At 39.6% G+C, this 24,558-nt stretch overlaps 1 protein-coding gene across 1 annotated transcript in view; it reads left to right on the forward strand.

Moving 5' to 3' along the window:
- The first annotated feature begins 3,709 nt into the window (after positions 1–3,709).
- Positions 3,710–24,558, forward strand: part of LOC131681885 (facilitated trehalose transporter Tret1) — a 67,197-nt gene continuing 46,348 nt past the window's right edge. Inside the window, exon 1 of the mRNA XM_058962999.1 lies at positions 3,710–4,089. The gene's annotated coding sequence lies outside the window, so the exon portion shown is untranslated. The remainder of the gene's footprint in view (positions 4,090–24,558) is intronic.

Genomic DNA, 24,558 nt, shown 5'->3' on the forward strand with positions numbered 1-24,558 from the left:
CTGCTAACGAAACACCAGTACTTAAAGTGACCATATCAGGCGAGTGAAAACTCTGGATAACCCAAAGGAGACTCTCATACCCGTTACCTCTCTTGAGTGTCCCTGGTGAATTACTCCCCAGGCTTTCGGCAGTCATAAAAATTCTGTGATGCTCTGTCGGAATGTCTTTCGTTAGATTTTTATCACCGAGCACTTCTTCGGATTCACCGACACACACGGTTCTTGCTAAACCACAATCAGCGAAGCCAACAAGCCGTTGTTGGAGGAATCTGAAATTCCTCAATTGAGATTATGAGACGAAACATTTTACGATCATCTGTTAAGGACGGGCATGGTTATGGTTGTAGTCGGCCGTTACTGCGATCCGAACCAGAGTGAATGAAGCGAATACTTAAAGAAAAAAAAATAGACGTAGAGGAGAAAAACCAGGACAAAATAAGCGTTTTCATCGACATCCCATGACACCAGGACAGTCAGTTGAAAACCTGGGCATGTCCAGGGAAACTAGGATGTATGGTCACCCTACCGGTACTGTGTCATTAATAGTGATAATTTTCAGCAATTTTCAGGAAAAGAATATTTCACAAGTGTAACCCGTCAGGGTAACAATTTAGCACTGGGTGGAAATATACCTATTCGTGCGTACTCTCTCCGTAGAGTGTATCGTTTACGTAAAATTATGCTCACCACTGTTTCGATACCGTTCACATTTAGTTTGTAAATTTTTGTATAGTTTCGCGTTTGTGAACGGTTTTGTGCGTTCAGATAGGTGTAGTAAATTTTGTTTCACATTTGTGTATAATTAACATATGATTAGATAGGCTGCAATTCTCCGATTGCTACAAAAAAGAGGTGTATGGATTATGCTTCCGACTGACAGCTTCCAGCGGCAGGGCGGTTTCGTGTTTGGTTTTGGTCGTGAGGAAGGCGGCCATCGAGTTTTGATTAGAAAGAGACGTACCACAGCCACGAACAGAGGTTCGAAAGCAATTTCTTCTTATCGGGATACTTGCCCGCCACCGTAACAAACAGAGATGCCAGGTTTGCAGACAAGTCTGCAAATTCGCAGACTTTTAATTTAAGCTGCAGATATTTTCGATGACGCAGATATTTGCAGATTTTTTAGTTTGGTTGCAGATATTTGCAGATTTTTTAGTTTGGTTGCAGATATTTACAGATTTTTGAATGTAAAGGCTTTTGATTACACTAGCTTTCCTGACATTTTTGTTCTTGCCAGACTTTTAAAATTATTATTGCAGACATTTGAAAAAAGTAGATGGCACCTCTGGTAACAAAAGTGGTCCGGGCAATCAAAAAGTCCTGGTGTAGAGTCGTCGAGACGGGAAGCTAACCGCCAAGGAGCCACTCGCTTTCCCGGAAAAATAACAAGTACCCAAGTGACACCAGTGCCGTTCTCACTGTGGAGGATCAGTCGAACGAGCCTAGCTCTCCTCCACAGTTAATCGTAAAGGAGAACGAAGCAGGGCGGACAAAGGTTCCTCCTGAGGTAGGTCACTGCGGTGTCTACCTCTGTACCATTCACGGGGAACGAAAGGTCCCGGCGAAAGTTCGCCAACGTCGCTAGGGAGGTTCCAACAAAGGAGCCAAGCTTACCTACCTAAACGACAAGGACCGCTGCCGGAGCAGTCAACGGAAATCGGGAGAACTCGGCCGTTGTAGTCCCGGCCGGTCGGAGGAACCGCCCAGCAGTAGCAGATCAACAGCAGCAGCAGTGGAGAGAGTCAAAGGGGAATAAAAGTCGGTAATTTTTTTAGTTTGTTTTTTTTTTCTCTTTTTGTCTGTTATTATACGAAAATCCGAAATTCCTGTAGGAGCACTTAGGCCGCCCTGAAAATAAGGGTTCGCCGGGCAATCAGAACCCGAGTAGTGGGCAAACCCCTCCTTACTTCCAACTTACACAAGTACGGACAAGCTTGCTGTGGATGACCGTTCCAAACGATAGAAGCTGGGAATGTGAACCGAAACTGTATTTTGGTATGAAACGTGTTACTTTTTCGATTTTAGTGTCTAACTAGCGCCAATTTGGTGCTGGTTTGGACATATCTAACTAGCAATAAGTTGGTGTTAGTTACTTAGGAGAATCCGAAACACATAAAAAAAATAAAATATATTTCATGCAACAGTGGTATACGGTTAATTTTGTGTATTTTATGCCAAAAGACATGAACCCTCCAAACTGTCCAGAGCTCCGTCCAATCAAAACTTATTAAGCCATGTTGAAGCACACATTTCGGAAGACCATAAGAGAGACAAAAGAACGAAAAGGGAATGAGAAGGAAGTGTAAAAACGGAGAAAAGCGTTCCGAAAATGGCGGTACAGGCTCTGATGAAAGGTTTTAATCGCAAAGTCTAACCATTTACTCAAATTCATCTTAAAATTTAACCAACGTCTGTAAGCTAAAATAAATACATATTCTGAATTACTGTAAAACTAATAACTGTAATAATTATAGACTCATCCTTTATAACCAGTGTCTCAACGAACAGGCCACTCCACCGAAAATGCTTCTGATGGGAATCATTCACCAACAACAGCACTTCGGACACCTAGCACACACACGGATATTTCCTCCTAAGATACTGAAACAGGCGTAAGAACAGAAGTTTACAAAGGAAAGCACATAAATGAACTTCATGCATGCAATAAAAACTTTCCGTTCGATGAAACAGCAAGTGGAATATTACACCGAAATCTGCTTGTGACGATTCGCTGTCAGGATAAAGGTTTTTAATTCACACGTGCGTATTAACACAGAATGTACGCGAAAAAATAAGTAGATATACATCACATTAGAGTAGCGTCTATCAAGCTGCCAGTTTTCAGAAAATTTAAATAATTTTAAAGACTATTAGTTTATTGTATGAATAAGCGTCGATCTTATCCACTATCCAGCCAAAAAATACTAATTTTTGATTCAAGATTTCGTCTTTTGTAGTCTACCTTTTAATTTGTGAAAAGAACCTTCCCCATTTGGAATTTGATACAGCATTCTATAAGAATTCTTTTCGGTTGAAATTCGATTTCGAAACCATTTGTTCTAATACCCACAACGTTAACCGACTTGATCCCATCAGTAGCTAACAGACCGACTTGGCCACCCGCGAGGCCACCAGATAAACGATAAATTCATAACGGAAACTCCATTACTTTCACAAGAAACCAACCTGTCACGGATGATGTCGCGGAAGTACAAAAGTTCTGATTGTTCGTTGGAAGTACAGAATTTTTATTAAAAAAAGCACAAAAATCATATAAAACCATCTGACAACACTGAATGCAATTGAATTTATATCACATCAAAATCCGAAATCGATCGATCACTGTTTGTTCAAAAATATGTGTAGGTTGTTTGCCTAACCTAAATCTGTCTCTACAAATATGTATTGTTTGTATGTATGAATTTGGAGGCAAACAATAATAATTCTACCAACGAAAATGCTAATCTAGCATTCTGTGTCTACTGTTTGTACCTCGTTAGCCGATGTAATTTGCGCCTCTTGTCTGTACGCAATATGCGACTGATATCGCAAAGCCAGAAGTCTTCGTCGGTTTCACTGTGTGTGCAGCACCGCGGTGGTACCTTTCTTCATCAACAACTATAACATCGTCAACCGTTAGTGTGAAGGTGGATTCGATCGACCGGGTACGACCGGACAGGCAGACCGCCGCCACCGTCCGGCAATATAAACACATTCTAGGTATCTTTTGTATGTGGACACAATCGCGGTATTGTGTTGTGATGCCGTATGATGAAGAAGTGGATTTTGATAATGCCACGAACCAATCAATGGGCGGATTGCGCGCTGTTTATCAGTTGAATGGTAGCCACTTGGCATTCAAATAAAAAACACAAAACTCTTCCCGCGGACCGTCACCGAAGACAGTACGCGTCGGGATATGGTTCTAGTTGGAGCTCGGTTTGTTCCTGGTGATTCGAATCGGTTCGAGTGAATTTTCTGTGAAGTAAAAGTGAATGCCTTCGTGGACTGGATATAACTGATATAGTAGCTCATCATTAGTCATTTTGTCGACTGGCTTATTTAGTTTAGACGGACTGCAGACTGACGGTAAGTAGTCACTATGAATGGGATCATGTCCCTCACCTACGTATTGGTTCGGTATAAAGAACAGAAATGTACTATTATGTGATACGACTGGCCGTACAGTCACTGATTTATCTAATCAGGTGTATTCAGTCAATGCCACTATACGTTGCTATATGAAGCCGGTGCAAGCCACAGGTAGGTCCGTCTTTTTACAGATGGACATTATTTGAAACAATTACGATAAGCACAGGCGAGTGCGAGTGAGTACGGTAATTCAAATAATGTGTACGTTTCGCGCGGACTATTATTGTCGAGTTAGTAATTGGTAATTGGTATTTGGAAAATATTTGTATTTTTTTTTTGTAGATTAACGATTTTTCAATTTCACCAATCCTGTTGCATTTACGGTCACTTATGTGAAACCTGTTGTAAGACTCCAGTTTTCCAAAACCAATATAACTGATATACCTAAAATAGAACTTATATCTTTTTATTACTTTTTGATAATATTTTATTATCATTCTGATAACAACAAATTTTGCTAATAAATCAAACTAGTTGAAGTAACAATAAACAGTGAAATTGAGCGGATGGAAAACTGTACATGCGCGTACCTCAGCCAAGCAAACGGTCATTCAGTTTGTGTTGAGATCGGTGTTATATTGGCTGTGTGAAGTAATCCGATAGGCCTCTGCACTTGAGTTTACAAAATTGTGTTGCACTTGTACTTGCGATGCACGCAGCTGGACCCTTCGATTACAAGTACTTGAACTAAGCTTATGGTTCCGGGATGCGGGGTTTTCAAACAGTACCTTCAATTGAGATCAGTGGATCTAAACTATAAGTCTTGTTCCCCGCAGGGTAAGATAAGGATCAACCCTCTGTTATGGAACCCCTATTTGTGCAGTCAGTATCGTTGTCATAAAAATCAAAACGATAGTTATTTTGCTTTAAAGTGCAATATTCCGTCGAGTAGAACTGATATCCATAATCTTATGCTATCGAAGGACAATTCTATCGCAAAAGAGGTGAAACGTCGTTTGCAATAGTAATAGTGCTTGTTTAGGGCTGTATAGCTTCAAACCCCCCGGCTTGCTGTTAAACTCCAAATTCTGGTTAATGCGTGCCAAACACCTGATAAGGACCTGTTTATGTTTTCTGTAGCCACTCTAATATTGAAGTCAGTCCGTGATAGAAGGAGTGATCCTTTTAAAACCAAGACCCGGAATATATGGATGACGATAAAATTGAAATGCGCCTACACGATCTAGCACCGCGCATTAGATCAGAACACATTAGTTGACTTATGTCAAAGAAACGGAGAAGCTGTATCCAATACTCGAGGAAATTTTTTTACAGTCGTGATTCGCTGGTTGGACATTTTTTGACTGGACCGCTTTTTAGTTGGACCTCCGCTAGTTGGACCATTGTTCTACTAAAAAGCATCTGAGCGCCCAAATTTCATGTCAAATTAACTTTGACAATCAATCTGACAATATTTAGAGATGTGAATAGATGCCTTTATACTGCCAACATCTCCTTTCGAGTGTTTTTGACGCTGTGCCCCTACCCTGCGGGGCTCGGTCAGATTCCTACGTACCAGTTTTGTAACCAGATGGCATATTACGGAAAATAATGCTGCGAAGTCGCTAAGAAAAATCAACACATACCAATACCATACCAATACCAAAAAACAGTCTTTAACCGATGTTGATAAAACACAATCAATTGGCCAACCTAATCTAGTGTCTCCAAACCGACAACCAGCACAATAACTGCCGATACAGACGGATTTACAACAGTAACCATTAAGAGCAAGAAATAAATAAGAACTTCTGACATCGAACACCATAAATGCTCTACCAAATAAAATATGAACGATAACGCGAGAGAAGGCAAATGAGCTGACTTTCAAGTTGTGGTGGATAATACTCTGGTGAAATCTATTCCAATATTCATGGATTCAAGGATTCTGATAGAATCCTTGATTCGCAAGGTTTCTTCGATAGAATCTTCGTGCTTCTTATGGTATGGAAAGCGTTGGAGTGTTCTGGTGGAATCCTTCTCAAGATGGAATTGTACCACAGACTAACAGACATAACACTATGAGGGAATTCCCTAAAAAAACATCGATCCGACAATTTTCCCACAACACTAGCTTCACCTTTTATTCACAGTCCCAAACACTCATTTACTGGTGGGTTACCCCTCAGGTTTGGGAACAATTTTTCACTAGTGGTCTATCCCCCATATGCTTGTTCATATGTCAGGGGCGCCATAATTTCAAATGTGGCCACAGTCCCAACTACAAATATATTTAAAATGACCGTTAAAGCGGGCGAAGCTTTGTTTTTGAGTGTTATGTCTGTTAGTCTGTGATTGTACTAGCGATTCTGTCACATGACACATGATTGCAATGGAAACCAAAAAAAAACTCTAACCACAGACTGACAGACATAACACTATGAGCAAATGCCTTAAAAAAATATCGATCCGCAAATTTTACTAGAACACTAGCTCCACCATTTATACACGGTCCCAACCACTCATTTACAAAAGGGTTATCCCTCAGGCACAATTTTTCAGTAGTGGTCTATCCCCCGAATACTTGCGCATATATCAGTGGCGCCATAATCTCAAATGCGGCCACAGTCCCAACGAAAAATATTTTTATAATGACCGTTAAAGTGGGCGAAGAATTGTTTTCGAGTGTTATGTCTGTTAGTCTGTGGTTCGATATTCAGCACGACAATACACTCAAGTTTTTTTTTACGCGGTTTTTTTTTGCGCGGTATTTTTTTACGCGGTTTTTTTTTACGCGGATTTTGAAATTTACGCGGTTTTCATTTACGCGGATTTTGAAATTTACGCGGTTTTCATTTACGCGGTTTTTGAAATTTACGCGGTTTTCATTTACGCGGTTTTTGAAATTTACGCGGTTTTCATTTACGCGGATTTTGGAATTTACGCGGTATCCATCAATGAGGTTCCCTTTATCGCGGATTCTTAAATTTAAGTGGTCTTCATTTACGCGGATTTTGAAATTTACGCGGTTTTCATTTACGCGGATTTTGAAATTTACGCGGTTTTCATTTACGCGGATTTTGAAATTTACGCGGTTTTCATTTACGCGGATTTTGAAATTTACGCGGTTTTCATTTACGCGGATTTTGAAATTTACGCGGTTTTCATTTACGCGGTTTTCATTTACGCGGCTCGTATCCCCCGCGTAAAAAAAAACCTGAGTGTACTTATAATCGGAAAAGTTTTGGCTCTATACATCTGTATACTTCGATTACACCGGGCTGGTGGTAACCTGGAAATGTTCTTTGCTGGAATTGCTCTGTGAAGACCTATGCAGTGAAAAATAACGATAGTTTTCTAATTTATCTACGTCAATAGAAAAAAACAAGCAAAAAAATTGTTTTACTGTAAGAGAATAAAAAAAGAGGATTCGTATAAATAAAAACTTTTATTTATTTTTTAGAATTTCCTCATTCATAAATTGATTTAGTGCAATGGTCTACTTTATTGACTTTGTAGGTTATTTTGACAAATTAAAGCGGAGTTTTCGGGTTACTCCTAAGACAAGACATGACATGGGTCGTTTTTGTTCCAATTTTACTTCAGAATGTTCCAGCTCCTGATTGGTGGATTCTGATTTTCTGCACCGAACACAATGTTAGTGCAGGGTTGGGGAAATGATTTTTAGCAATGTTGCTATATTTATAGGAATATATCGTATTTACATTTGACTAATGAAATTATTGTCTTTAAAAGGGTAGAGAAATGATTAAATTGCACAGAAATTGTTCGGCAAAGCAGAACAAGTATCTACCACACATTTGCTTGTGGTTGATTAACTATAACCAAAATAAGACAACAACCACGCAATAATCTATTTTTTCAGAAAATGACTTCATCAAACCTTACTAAACATCCATGACATGGAAAAACGGAGCCCTTCCTTCATCAATATAGTGGATTCACGATACGAAATATTGCAGACATAAAATAAATTAACAAGAATTCATTTTCATTAATAAAAAAGACAACACTGTTCGGAAGATTTCGGCAGCGAAAAAATGTGCGCAAAGAAGAATGTCAAAGGAAAAATAAGAAACCAATTGTCACGACTTGTCTTATGGCGTTTTCGATTGACCCCGAAACTGAGTCAGATTCTAACCCCAACCGCTGTCAGTTCATACATTTTGACAGCAGTTGATCATTGTATGAAATGCCTTAACCTCACAAATTTGACAAGTGCTGGTCCTTTTGTTTACAGTTTGAGCTTAACAAATATGAATTCAACTAAAATAAGCTTAGTGCTAATAATCAATTCCCAAGAAATTTTACCGCAAAACTACTTATCGATTCAGAGAACACTAGAAGTAATTGATAAACAATTAATTAGTTCACTTATTAGATCTTTCATATACATTTCCCCACAATAGGGAATAGCAATTATCTCTAAGTTCAAAATATAATCAACAGGACCACCACCTGTCACATTTAATGCATGACGTCACTGTGTAGTGACCAGTTGGGGTTAGAAACTAACTCATTTCCGCTTCAAGCAAAAACGACATTAAACGTAAACAACTATTATCAAAAAGGGCCATTAAACCTATTACGAACAAGGCGATGTAGACCGCCATTATGGCACGTAAAAAGCTGGATAGTTCAAACTAGTTCGGAATTTAAAGCGTCGGCGTTATCACCATTTTAATAAAGCTGGTGTGATCGAGAAAGTTGTAGGTCATACTATTATAAATATATCTTCTGAAGATGCATTTGTGCTAATTTTTACCCAAAGCGTGCATGGTTTTATCTTATTGTGTATCATTATTCTGCATATTTCTGTATCAGATCCTGAAAATTGTTTATAGTGATATGTGCTATAGCTTAGATATAATATCGTAAAAGAAAAAAAACTTTTTTTTAAATCATAAAATAATTTAAAAAATTAACTGATTCGATTTTTTAGACTGCCTTCCTCCAGCCCAGATTTATTTTAGACAAATATTTCGAGATTTCTTAGCAACTATCTAATGCATATTTAGGTGTAGAAACTTACCGAAATTCTTTTGTGATTCTTAGTCAATTTAGTGAAGTCAAACAATATTTTTCTTGAAGTATAGAAGTATACCGAAAAATGATACACGGTAAGATGACAGTCGGTTCTTACCGTAAAGAGGGACAAGTCTGTCTTTGCCAGGAAACATGCTGATGAACTTAAGTGATTCGTAGTTATGCTGCCTAAGCTAGACCCTCATCAGCAGAAGAAAAAAGTTAAGCCCGTAAGCCCGTATTCAGCCTGTTCTAATGACCCTGCCATTTCTAGTTTTCAGATCTGTATACTTCACATCCTTGCTCTCACTTGAGTACTATGGCTCTAAATTTTCATAACCTTCCTAACCCAGCAATCTCTAGCTAATTGAATGTCGTTAAAATGTAAATAAGATGGAATAATAATAACCATTTTGCCATAAATACCATAATTTGCAAAAATGCAGGCGCCTACTCAGTAATAGAGCTGGCTGTTGAAGTTGGGGTGCTTGATGCTGCGTTTGCAGTTAACTTTACGGACTGAACAGCTACCACAAAGTTGAAAACCGTTTGTGGATCAGATAGTAGTATTAAAGCCTGTGTTTCAAATTGGTGCCTGGGGTAGTGGACAATCGGTCGTGATGCATTCTCCAAACGATTAGAATTCTGCTCTTCATAGGTACATAATGTAGTTTGTTCAATAGTAGTTCTGTGAGGTTTGAGCTCTAATGAGAAGTAAGCATGAATAGATCTTACGATCACAGCAAAAGGCATGCCCTGGAAGATGTTTCTGCTAGTATCAGGAGTAACGGATTCTACTTCTCCGAATTGCAACGCTGTTACTTTCAAAAACGTGTTTTAGGTTTCTGCAAAACTAATATTATAAATGGTATAACCTGTGGAATATAAGTCCTACGTTGCGTGGGCGATGATACTGAAGATAGCCGACTTCCATAATCCTAAGCGCTATTTTCACCATCAGAAAATACTCCAACTCATTAAGATTCAGTTGTATAGAAACGAATTTGAAGTTGATGACCGCAGTGTTGGGTCTAAGCACTATTTCAAAATCCATTATATTACCTTTGTTTTTGAAAGCAGTCGTTCGAAACGTAGTGTCGAGATATTTCTCATGCAAAAATTCATCAGCGTCAACTACTGCAAAACGCCATTTCGAGTGATTTAAAAGTACGAGGAAATTCTCACAACTGCCCGCTAAGTGCAATCAGAGTGTTGGAGTGTTTACTGTCAACTGTGGTCGAAGGTCATTCGAAAAATCAAGAACTTCACATTATGATTTAACAAAAAACTGAATGCTGTACTGTCCACAATTTACCGAGCAAGTAAACTACCCAGCATCAAATAACAAATAGCGTTCAGAACACGGGTCCATAGGTTGTACGACCACTTGCTGATGAAATTCGATGTATGTGACTAGATCGACAATGAAATATATGAATTTCAAACAAATCCCTGGGCTAAAATTCTACACGGCTCCTACTCACGGTAATGTTTCTGGAAAATTCGACTTTATTTTATATAAATAAGTTTACGAAAAAATTATGATTTCGCAAGAGATTTATTCTTGTGGCAAGAAAACCAGCTGTTTTGTTACGGATAAGACCATGAACTCGGGAGTATTTAAAAGGAAGTGCCTCAATAAACAGATTTTTCCCATTATTAAGACGTTTTAGCCATATTTAGCCAGCTACCCTAATAGCAAGGAAGGCGTACAATGGTACAGCGATAATGAAGTTGCTGTGCTGAGTCCACCAAATTGTTACCAGTTCCATCTAATAGAGATTGCTTGATCGACAATGAAGCGAAAACAAAAGATACAGAAAACATTTAAAAACGACCTTGGTCGGATGAAGAATCGGTGCGTTTTACCTTTGGTAGTGACACTCGGGATTTGAAGCGGCTGTTGTTTTCCCTTCATTATATTCTCTCCCTATCTCCCTATCCATCTAGGGGAGATGGGTAAATGGAAAAAGAACCCCTAATAAAAAGAAACCACTATAACGTACTATAACCCAGACGGTACAACAATGCCATATATAGTTAAGATGATATCCTGAACGACCAAATATATTAACCCTAGAACATTGCACTTGCGTTTTCCACCCTAGAACGTTGCACTGGGTTATAAATGTACCCCACGCGTTTGATCACAATTTTCGCAGGTAAAAATGCAAACAAAAGAAATGTATAATGCATCATTATCTTCGTTTTTAAATTGCGAAAACAGCTGTGAAAGTGAAAATAAGGAATTTATTGAATCAATGATACATAAATTGATTTGAACAAAATAAAAAATGGAAAAATCGCGGTTTTGACTTTTTTCACAAAAATTACTATAACTGCGAATTTTCAACCGATTTGAAAAAAATCAAATGATTCTTAAAGTTGAAAGAATGGTCTTGAAACGGTATGAAATGGAATTTCGATATTTTTGAAAAAGTGCAATTATTTTGAAAAGTGAATGTTTAAAAATCGTGTTTTGGAAAATACCACGAAATGGGGTGGGAATTGAAATGAAAAATTATTTCTGACCAGTAATACATTGGTACACGTAAAGTTACTGTCACAGCAGTTATTATACTTGCGAGCCATTGTTTTGAAAAACAATAAAAAATAAACAATAAAACAATAAAAATCAGCAAAAATGAGAACGATTTATTGTTCCGCTTCAAAATCAAATTAAATTGATTAAATAAATGATTAAAACAGATTATATAATACTAATTGTTACTTACTGGTATTGTCACGAATCACATTTCCACTGACAGCACGAAACCTGACGAAACACTAACGGCAACCGTGCACTGGGGTACAAATGTACCCCACGCCAACTTTGACACCTGGCTATACCACCTTTTCCTACTCTTACTAGGAATCGAAATTGAATTATGGTTAGGGTCCCATATCGGTACATGTCGAATTCTCGTCTTCACACGGCTCCAAAGAAGGCGTGGGGTACATTTGTACCCCAGTGCAACGTTCTAGGGTTAATTAAACTCATAAAAACATTTGAAGGAATTCATATTGAAATGTAGCGTGACATCAGACTTCACTGTAAATTATTATAAAATTACTTACAACGAAAAACGTGGTTTTGTTACTGTACATTTCTGTTTGGAAAAATGACAAGAACATTGCATTTATATTTATTTAGATTTTGAACGCATTGCACATAAGTGCAAATTGTTCTGGCCACCTCGAAGAGTGCAGAAATTTTGCTGTATTTACAACAGACGCACATACTCTGCCAGACGTAACGCAATCAGCAATAATATTATAGCTGAAAATGCTGCATTTGATAACGACCAGGATACACTTTAAAAGCTAATCGCGTATATACAATGCTTTGACCATTGTACTGATAAATCTTTGTAGGGGAGCGGAATTATCGGCATTCCAATTCGATGCGCATTAAATCGAAATTAAATCCAATCCGAGACCCGACAAAAAAATGTTTCAATCAAGCATTGGCATTTGGCAACGGTTGGTTAATAATAATTCTTTGCTTAGTTGATTTTGAGCTTGCTCGGCAGACCGCGGTAAGGTGTTATGGCGCCCAAGAGTACCATAACTTCGGTAATGTAGCGATGAACTATTCACTAGTAGGTAGCCTTATAGTAGCTTGTGGCTTGTGGTGATCGGCATCATATGGAACAAAACACTTATTGCTTCTGTCCCGCGACAAGTTTGCGGTGTTCGTCAAGGTTATGTTAAATATATCTAAATCAGTATATTCCACATTTTGTTAGTCGTGCTTCCTTAATTCTATAGATTGAATAGCTCAGGATTCTGAAGATAAAAATAAACTTCTTTACTGAAGAATTGTTGAGGCGATCCAGTGCGATCCAATTTGCGAATTGTTACCTCTAAATCCGTCCTAGAAGCATGATCGCACGATTGAGAGTTAACTAAGTGTTAATCGGATCAGGATACATCCGGTAATTCCCACCCGGTCGTTTCCAGTAGGAACACAATGTCGTGGTCGCTGATGGCTTTTGAATCACGTCGTCAAATGGTAATAAATTTTTTTACTGTATACTGAAAACGAGTTAGCAATCAAACGTAATGTAAAATGCATCTTTGCATAAATCAAGCGAACGGTGGAAAAAATAGGCGCTCTAAGCTAGTGGAAAAGGTGGTTTTTGGGATTGCACATTGTGATTTGATGATTGTATACTTTTCAACTCGACTACTTATTAGTTGATCCGATATCGTCACTGTTCCCTAATAAAAAAATATTATACACGAACTTTAACTTATATAGTCCAACGATTCCACATATTGTTTGGATGATACCCTGAACAGGTTTTTAGGCTCTTGAATCATAAGATGTTTATTTGGGTTGTGCTATCCTATGACAAACGCCATTTTGGGGTAAACTGAGTTACATATGCTACATTGCTTGTTGAAAAAATCTCTACAAAGTGGAGTTTTCAGAATTGTGACATTCTGCTTGGTTACTGAGATATAGCGAGAAGCGTGCTGAGAAATTTTCATTTTTTTTTCTTCAAATAACAGTGTCTGGGGATTGGCTCAAATTATCGTGATGCATAAGATGTTTTTATGTGTAAAACTATCTGAGAAACACAATGGCATAATCATTTTCAAAACAAATATACACGACGTGAGAAAAATGCAGTTTTAGTTTTACACTGGCAATATAGCATATTTGGCAACACTGTAACTAAAAATAACTATGTTTTATAGATTCCCTGAATAATTTTCTTCAAAATGCATATCACCGATTGTTTATAGACCAAATGCCTCCAAAAATATAAATAATGATTTATTTGCATGGAAACTTTTCCATACACGATTATTTATTTATCTATTTATTTTGTCTTCGGCACATACCGTATAGATAAATATTAATACAATTGTTAACGTCAATATTAAAAATTTTTAATTGCTAACTTATAACTAGATTTAGTGGTATGCAGGTCGTAAACTAGAGCAGTTTCGTTGAAACTGTCCACCGGATTATTCTGGCCATAAGCTGTACGATGTCAAGGAATTCACACAGGCGGACGATTCCTTATACCACGAGGACGAACAAACATATTAATCCTAGAAAGAATGTCGGGACAGTAAATATTGTTCGATAACATATCGTAGATGAACATGAAACTACGGCGAGACTCTAAGGTTCGCATATCTAGGACCATACATCTGTTATTGTACGGCGGAAGACGGATAGGATCGTTCCAAGGCAGTTTTCTGAGAGCAAATCGTACAAAGCTTCTCTGAACACGCTCCAACCGATTACTTTGGACGGCACTGTATGGCGCTCATACTTGTACAGCATACTCTAAGGTGCTCCGGATCAGTGCGCAGTATATTGATTTCAGCGCGTAGAAATCCACAAAATCAACTGTGTTCCGTTTCAGAAAGCCCATTGTTGCAAAAGCCTTCGCCGTTGTTACAGTGATGTGGTCGGCGAAACGAAGTTTTATGTCAAACAACACTCCCAAATGACAGATAGAATCCACCCTCTCGATGACACAGGCTTGAAGGGTACATTCGTAATACCTTACAGTTGGCGAGCGCCCGAAACTTATCACCTTATATTTATCGACGTTGATCTGTATGCCGTTTAGTAAACACCATTCCTCTATATTGTCTATAGCATCTTGAAGTACAGCAGAGTCGAGTCCTGAGGTAATTGAGCGAAAGATTTTCAGATCATTCATCAGCGTAGAGTAGTTCTCTAGACTTGATGCGAGTGCAGAGATCGTTGATGAATAATAGAAAGATAAGTGGCCCTAGGTGACTTCCTTGAGGCACACCGGTTGGCGTTTCGAGCGTGCTTGAACGTGTGGTACCGATTCTAACGAAAGCGGATCGCTCGGAGAGGTAGGAATGTAGCCATCTGGTTACCCATCCAGGAAAACCTAATCGCTTCAGTTTCAAAACAACAATGTTGTGGGGCACCTTGTCGAATGCTTTCGCAAAATCAAAATATATTGCGTCCACTTGTTGACGCTTCTCGACAGCTGGAACCGGAAAACTTGTGTAGGTCATCAAGTTCAAAGTGGCGGAACGTTTTTTTATAAATCCGTGTTGACGTTCGTCGATTATGTTGGAAGAAGCAGCGTACATCGCATTGTACACAAACTTTTCCAGAACTTTAGCTAGACAGTTCAGCAGTGAGATTCCTTTGTAGTTTTCGATACTGTGGATGTTTCCAGCTTTATGGATGAGAACTATAGCAGCTTCTTTCCATACACTTGGGAAGACATTTTCCGAGATAGAGAGCTGGAAAATTATGCTTACTGGTGCAGAGAGAGCTCGGGCACAATGTTTTATAAACGCAGGAGGCAAGCAATCCGGACCAGGCCCTTTCAACGGATCAACGCTGGACAGAGCGCTGAATACATCGGCATCATTTACGTTAGGACGAGGTAGGTTGATAGTATACGTTGGTAATGTTTGAAGGTACTTTTGCGATGGATAGACAGGAGGGCTGGTAAATGGAAGTGCTCTGCAAATAGGTCCGCCGACTCGGCTGCCGACTGTGGATTTTCGTTTCGAAGATAGACGTTTTCTGGTATTTATAAACGTCCAGAATGTCGAGGGATTGTTACGAAGGCTGCGTTGGACTTGGTTCAGATATTCACCGAAAGAGTAGTTTTGTTGTCGTCGGTCCTACGATGTGAGTATCGCTTTCGTTGTTTCCGGAGCACGTTGCGTAGACGATCAAGCTCGGGATTCCAACAAGGAAACTTATAATCTGCTTTTTTGCTGATACGTTTTTTAATAACATTGCGGTAAAGAATCTCATATATTGCCTCGTAGAACGCCGCAACTGCCTGATCTAAATCGTTTCGATCCAACATATCACGCCAATTGACTGCACCAATGGCCATTGAGACTTCCTCGAGGTTGCATCGAGTAAAGTCAAAGTTGAGATCGTCGTTGATTGTATCAAAAGCGTCACTACCATCAGAACGCGTGTCAAATCTCAAAACGAAGGGTTTATTGTGACGGTCTACCTTCAGTATAGATTTCGGAAGCTCAATCAGTTCGAACACGCCCGTGTCGTTGACGAAGGCCAAATTAAGGGTCCGTCCATTCACGTTGCTAAGAGAGCAGGTTTGATACAAACCACCTGCGACCAGCGTTTCTGTGATAGCCATCTCTTGTTCCGATGTTGCATTTTCAGGAATGCAGCACGTTAGGTCGTCATCGAAGATCCACCGAAGATGAGGGAAAATGTAATCGTCTACAACAAGTACATTGTCTTGTCGGTTGGTCTTCTGTAGAATATTCTGGACCGCAGAGGAGTGAAAGTTATACATGTCAAGATCGCTGTTCGGTCTCAGATAAATGCAGTAAACATATAAAGATCGGCCTGGCAGTGAAACAGGTACGACAACTAGTTCCAAATGTTCACATTCAGGCAACTTTAGTACAGTTCCAGTTAGATTTTTCTTTATCGCTATAAGAACACCACCTCGGCGGCTTAGATGACTGCTAGAAGAGTGGCGACCGCATCGGTAGATTGCGTAGTTCGTCGATAGCTCAGCGTTTAATATGTCATCACGTATCCAGGTTTCGGTGAGAACAATAATATCGTAGTCGCACGAGGTGAGGGCAAGCAAGAAGGCCTGCGTTTTAGTTCTCATTCCGCGAACGTTCTGGTAGTAGACGGACAAGATATCATGTGCTGTATGCGACGATGTGCTATGGACCAAAAAGTTTTCAGGGAGCGGATTATCACTTAAAGCAACATACTCGCCTGAGGAGGGAGTTCGGAAGACCGCCTCACGACCTCCAAACGCAGGGCCGGGACGACTGAGCTGGTAGCTGGCTGGTAGCGCGTGACACGTGTGAGTGCGACTTTTGTTCACATTTATAGTAAAAACTTGCAACGTAGTCAACCGATCTTCGATATTTGATAATATTTGAGAGATTAATACAGAATAGATAGAAGCATCATTTGTCTTCATTAAATTGTTTCTACCATTTATAAGTTTCACGATATTCAAAGTCAAACTTTAAAAATTTACCTCGAAATGTGCTAAATGGCGCTTGTCACAAGCTACCACAACGGTGACGATATATTGGGTTCAAATTGAATGTCAAAATCACAAGGACCATCTATACTCCCATTGAACGTGAACGTGAACTCAAATCGCACTCAAATCTATATTCAGACATTTTTGTATTCACAGCATATAGTGTGACAAAACTAATAGGGTTACCAATTCCACACAAAAACCAAAAAAATCTTATTCATTCCGAATTAATATATTTTCCTCGATGTTTTAATATATATTCCCGAGGGAAGTTGTTCGCGGTGTACATTTTCCTTATTCACCAGAAAGTGAAGATTCGCGGTGAACGAATTCGTTGGGGAGTGGTGAATATAAATATCATCGCTGTTCAAGGAGAACGGTAGCCTACCCATCGAGTAGTACCAGCAAGCGTCTCTGGTTCATGGGAGATAATGTTATCAATTAATCATATTTATGATTGATTTTTGGTGTATTGATTCAAAATGTGAGCAATCATAAAGGTGACCAAAATAAATATACATTAACTGCATTAAGTGTTGCCAGTTGCTCTTCTAAAACTTCTATCCACAACTCTGCTCTCTACAACTTACTCGGCCACTCTTCAAGCGCGAAGCTTATTGAAATCTTCCAATAGGTGGATTTATCATCATTTGCTAAGCGGCATATGTAAGAATTTGCTGTAATTTAGTATTGTACCCACTTCACGCTTTTATTGCCCAACAATTCATTGCATAAGCTACAATCTGTGGTGATTAGTCGTATCAGTTTGTGTGGTGATAACGATTGTTAAATGAACCACTTTCGCTCTATTTTACATTGGACCTCAAAATGACTTTGATCTCATTCCATTCCACTGATATTCCCATCCACTTCTAACTTCTCGTTGGGGGACTATCGTAACTCAATAATATACCCGTCTCGATTCTCAATGATCTAGATTGATGGACAATCGCTCGACCGAAAATCCGTAACTGCCGCCAACTGATATACCTGACGGAAGATCTTTCATTGAAACCCACGCACGAATCCGTTTATTCTTGGAATGCAAAATGTCAGCCCAAGGTCGTAATCGGTAATCGTAGCTCGTATCAGAGGAACGAGTTTGGTACATTTGGCAGTCAGTCCGCTACAATCAACTGCCATTTTCGCCACTCTATTAGTGTAGGTATAGACCGGGGTTATAATCAACAGTTCACGGTTGCTTTCTTCTATCGCATAACGATGAGATGATAATAAATTCAAACGCGGAGATATGGCTTCTCCGCGCGTTCGGTTTAAAAACGACTCAGACTATGTACCTAGGTCAGCCTGCCTGCCTGCCTCGCAGTAGCAACCCGATTTAGATTCATTCAATAAAGAGACGGTTTATCTAATTTCCGGATTGAATTACTGCGCGCGTCAAGCGCTGTACCCGGGCGCTTTGCACTGATGAAGAATAACACGTAATTGCACAAAGCGATCGGGGGCCCGCATTGCAGTGGGGTTGTTGGGCGAAGTTAGCTGGGCTACAGTAATTTTGAGTGTACGGTTGTTTTTATTAGGTGTATCTTTTCGATTGTTTATGAAACATTATCATGGAAAACCTGATAAATTTACAAACAAGCTAAACATCTTGAAACCAATTATAAATAAAATATAAAAAAATACATAGAAAATATATTTTAAGAGTGAACTGTCATTTCGTTATCTGTCATTTATGTAGCTCCGACATATAATACACAGACTTTTCTCATTTGTCATGTAGTCTTCCAAAATTTTATCGATTTTCAGGATATGTAAATTTTTTAAACAAAAATTTTAAATTAACTTTGATTTTTGTGCTTCGAATTCATCTTCTCAGTAACAAGCACTAACTTGGGGCCAAGTTAGACGATGTATCTAAACTAATACCCAAATTAGCACTAGTTAGATACAATAATCTACACGACACGTGTGAACACCTAAAGCAACTGGCTACATCGTCTTTGTCATCCTCTTACTTGGCGCCAAGTTGATGCTAGTTATTGATGAGATGAATTGAAAACACAAAAATCAAATGTAATTTAAGTTAGGTCTTGTGTCTTAATGCGCAAAATGGTTCTATCCAATTTTCCCTTTTAGGCAGTAATATTGCATATTTTTGTACAAAAATATTAAAACTATAAAAACGACACCAACGCGATCTGATGGAATCTCTTCAAAGCTTACTGGAATTCTTCTACTAGCACAGAGGATCAACATTTTTCAAAGTAGCAACTTTCGAACGCAGATGCAATCATGCATTGCAATATCAGCTGACGAGCCACATACCAAACTCGACTGGCGGGGGATAGGTTCCGAGTTTATGTTGTACTCATTTAGAGAGCAACGCACCTTCGTTAAAGGTACCTACAACAACAGCAACAACAACAACAGCGCTATGTTCAGCAAGAAGTAATAAACTCGACCTTGGCGGCGGTCAATGTAAGCAAAGCATGACAGAAGGCATACATATAACGAAAGCAACTGAGTGTACACATGTGTTTACAAATGAGCGCTGGACGATCCCCCTACGCAACGGTATACTTGTAGGTACCTACTTGATATTATCATCGCATCGCAGTTGCCGGGGAAAAACACGTTTACTGGAATTAAAGCGGTATGACAACTAGTTTGAATGGCGCTCGTTTGTTGTTTTTTTTTTTTTTTTTTCGAGAGTTGTCCTACTGGAGCTGTAGAGCTAGGTTCTCGGAAGGGCTCCCCGTCAGAATCACATACTACAATTTGCAGACGAGACAGGCAATGTCGCCCAATAAAACACTGCAATAGGCCAATTGTAGCGGGCCGTGATTCTGAATGTGATATTCATTGTACGGTTCAGGCATGTGCGGGCGTAGGGAATCGCGTGTATCATCGCGAAGGGCTCGAACATTTGTACGTTAATGTGCTCGATCGCGTGTGCGTTTGTATGTCGCGTGTGCTAACGTGTAACTTCGCGTGCATCAATTCTATTTCATAACCGTGTGCCTTTCGCATATTCGCGTGTGTTCTAGAATAATCGCGCGCGGACCGTGAATCTGATACTTAATTTTTTGTGTACGGTTCAGATTCCAGAAGGAAGTGGGTTCTTCCATATCATTAGAGTTCCCAATCATGTCGTCGTAGAACGCGTGGTCTAGTGGATATGAGCTTTATTATTTTTTTTTTTTTTGATTGGTCCAACTGAATGTATAGACCTAAATTGCTAGAATGAAGGTTAAAGATTTCCGGACGTGACCGATTCATGATCGCGCATTTGCGGGTTGGCGTTTGAGATCGCGTTTGTAACTTCGTAAGTACTAAAACGTTCACACAATTGCCGCAGTGTTATCAAGTTTACGCGATCGCGGGCATAGATGTGCGTAGATGATCGCGAAGGGCTTAAGCGTTCGTATGTTGACGTGTTTGTCGCGTGTATGTGACTTCGCATGTATAAATTCGATTTTGAAACCCTGCGGCGATTCATATATTCGCGGACCGTCATTCTGATCTTTAGTTTTCGGTGTACGGATCACATTCTGACAGGGAGAGAGTTACCCCATATCACTAGAGTTTCCGGTCATGTCGCCATGGAACGTTTTGTCTAGTGGATATGGTAGTTATTTTTCAATTTTATTATTTTTTTAATAATTAACAAGGACCTAGATTGTTTGTACCGAGGATAGATACTTCCGGACGATCCCGATTCATGATGGCGCGAGCGCGGGAGTTTGTAGGTTGACACTTGAGATCGTGTTGGTAAGTTTATGAGTGCTGAGATTTTCACCTTATCACCGGGGTGTAATCATGTTTGCGAGTTCGTATGTTGCTTGGAAAATCGCGAGGGGCTCTACCGTTTGTGCGCTGACGTGATTTTGTAACGTATGTTCTTGAATGGTTGCGCGAACCGTGAGTCTGATATTAAATTTTCAGTGCGCGGTTTGAATTCTGGCAATAGGTCTAATAGGTATGGGCGTATTTTCTTAAATGGTCCAGCTGAAGGCATGGACCTAGGCTTCTAGGATCAAGGATAGACTTTCGGACATGACCGATTCGTAATCGCGTGGCATTTTTGTAGGTTCCCGCTGAGACCGCGTTTGAGAATGTGTGAATGTTAAGACGTTCACTATCACCATCTTTGTTGACCCAGCTGAAGGCGGGTGTAGAATGGCAGTATAGGACTCGAAAAGAAGAAATAAAAGACAATATATGAGAGACGTAATAGATTAGATAGGTACAAGATACAGCTGAAGTTATGAGCATCACATGAGACATACATTAGTACTTCAAACACTACTAATACTTGAATAGCCAATCACCACACATAGCACATCCTTTCTCAATTATCTATTTGTTACTGGTTGATTGTTGGTTATGAGCTGGTGAATAGAGGAAAGGTATAGAACAGACAAAAGGCTCATATCAGCCCTCCCGGCCTCCCCGACACACCACTATCGAGGCGTATTGTAATCAACATCTTGAAGCGGGCTTCTTATATAAATCAAATCCTCAGTAGTCATAATGTTTGGTGGAATATTAACATGAGAACTAATTAACCTCTAGTAGTAGAACTTGGTGCAAATAAAAACTAAAAAGAGCGAAGGTCCTTATATTTAGATAACTCTATTGAATATATTGTGGCTTGATGATGTTTACAATACCGTCAATCCCATCAACCTGCGAGAGGGAGTTTGAATGGCGCTCGTTTGTTGTTGTGCACATAATAAGCAACAGTGAAGCGCACAAAGGTTCCCGAAAAGATATTCGCTTCCGAGTAACACTCGGAAAATCAGGTTTTATCAGGTTAATTAAATTGGTACACTGTCAAACATCGACTCAAAACATTTATTGAAGATTCGGAAAACCTGGGGATACGGTGGTTTTAATTGCGGATAGTTAGGAATAGCAAATGTAGTAATGAAATAAGAATTTAATTAAGGGGAGCGTCTGGTGTAAAGTGCTCAAAACGAAAGTTATGTTGTTTTACGATTTTGAAGGCAAGCCACCAATGTTAGGATTGCTTTATACATTCAGTGTGCATGAAAAAAAATATTTTTAGTCACACAGAGCCACACATACGAGCGTTCCAAGAGTAGATGTCCAACCATTTCTAAGTCGAGAAGCACCGCGGCGAACACGATAACGCTCGATAAAATTGTCTGATACGGGAAATCCAATAAGTTTTGTAAAGCTTAGACTTGTAATTAGTCGATGAACCACAAAAAATTGAAAAACAAAATTCGAGTTTCGGAAAATGGCTTCATGAAAACCGAAAAGTCTCATATTTTACTGCAAAATTCGCTCATTTTTATTCAAAATTACAGAGAGAAATCCTTATAAAAAATCAAGTCAGTTTGTTGATTAGTTTTTCAGATATCGTGCTCGCCAATTTGAGAAAATTTGAAAAAGCTGTTTCGAGAAAAACGCTATTAAAGGGTGTCCCACAACAAATTGTATCACGGAAAAAACGCTGTAGTAAATTACCCATTGGGTATTTTCTCTTGAAAATTTGGTTAGAAGTAGTTTAGAGTGTATTGTTTATACTGTATGTTTATCGCTGTCAGTTTTTCAAAAATTGTTGCGGATAGATTGAAATCTGCGTGTGTTATAGCAAATACGCGCGTAGATTGTTGCGGATAGATTGAAATCTGCGTGTGTTATAGCAAATACGCGCGTAGAATACATGGCTGTTTAGAACAAAAGAAGTTCAGCGTGGCCACCGAGATTTCGGGAGACTTTACTAGAGGTTAAATACTAACAAGCGGATAAAAATTCGATTATTTTTGCCCTCTACACCAGACGCCCCCCCCCCTCTAATAGCACTTCAAATAAAGTGTATTGCTGTTTTGTCAGTGTTCCCAAATTCGGTAATACCGTACCATAAGTTTTGAAATAATGGGTGCTCAATAAAAAATGAGAATGCTTTCAATACCTTTCTGCAATTAAAGTAAAGAGCGTAATTTTTTTCTCTCCAAGAGAATTGCTCTCTGAGCTCTATATAAATGGGTGGCATGTTTCCTTTCGCTCGGGTGCTGTCAGTTCAATTGAAGATGTCGTCGAAACAGCAAGCACTCCGCGAGCGTGTTGTACGGTTTTACGAAACGCATGGTCATCGTGGAAGTTTACGGTAGACCACTTTCGAGACGAAAACGTACCCGTAAGTACAGTTTACCAGATACTGGCATCCCTGAGCGTGGAGCAGAAAGCCGGTAGCGGCCGTCCAGCGAAGATAATGACGAAGGAGAAGGAAGTGTTGAAAAAGCTGTTCGACAACAAGGACGGAACGAGTTTGCGTGATGCCGGCCGAAAATATCACTGCTACCATACTTTGATTCACCGGACCCTCAATATGGAGGACATCATCTGTCGGAAGAAGACTCGTTCTCCCGAGTACACGGACGAGCAGATAGCGATCGTGAAATCGCAGTGCAGGTGGATGACGAAGAACTACCACGGGCCGTCGTTCGTGCTGGAGGACGTAAGTTACTTTCCGCTCTCGAAGACCCACATTCCAGGAAATGACAGCTGATATTCCAGCAACAAGTCGAAGAAAAATATAAGTTTCAGCATAAATTTTGAAAAGAAAAAGTTATGCTGTACAAAGCCGTGGTTGAAGCCGAGCGGTCTGGCTATTAATCAATAAGTATACCAGGAGAATTTTCTTGAGAAAATTCTTCTGCCGTTCTTAAAGGAGCATCATGCGGATGGAAAGTACGTCTTCTGGCCGGACAAGGCGTCTTCCCATTACGTCAAGAAGACGCTGGAGTATCTTGAGCAGAAAAAGATACCGTACGTGCCGAAAGAAAGAAAGCTTACCCCAGTGCCGTCTCATTGAGAATATCTTCGGCTCGCTCAGTGCGCTAGTGTACAAAAATAATTGGCGGGCCAAGAACACGACGCAGTTGACCACCAGGATCCGCAATTGTATTCGGACGATGGACGTAAGTGTTGTCCACCGCTCTTGTGAGAGCCTCGTGACTAAGTTGCATCGTACGGCTTACCAGGGCCCCTTCTGCAATATTCATTGACGTTTTGCAGAATTATGTTTTTAATAAAAAGTACTGAGCTTTCGTTTTTTTTTTCTTCTAGGGCTAAAATATCTTTTTTTAAATCTTCGCTTTATTCGCTTTGGTCCAGGTCACAGTTAAGGCCGCAAACATAAATGTAACATAAATTCACTCTCAACCACTCAAGACTACGAGAAACAAAGCACTCGAATGTCCCAATTGTGCCATCGGATGTCTCTTTTTAATCTCTCAATAGTGTCTCCTTATTTCTCTTTTCAACTACCTACCTAGATGGCCAGACACCCACATTTACTTCTACGTCAGGAGTAACCCAGGGAAGCTACTTGGAGACCGTTGATAATTATGCTTTACTTCAATGGCGTGCATGAAGTGTTTCAGACTCCTTCGCAGACGATCTC

This window comes from Topomyia yanbarensis, chromosome 1 (genome assembly GCF_030247195.1).
Source record: "Topomyia yanbarensis strain Yona2022 chromosome 1, ASM3024719v1, whole genome shotgun sequence".
Taxonomy (NCBI): domain Eukaryota; kingdom Metazoa; phylum Arthropoda; class Insecta; order Diptera; family Culicidae; genus Topomyia; species Topomyia yanbarensis.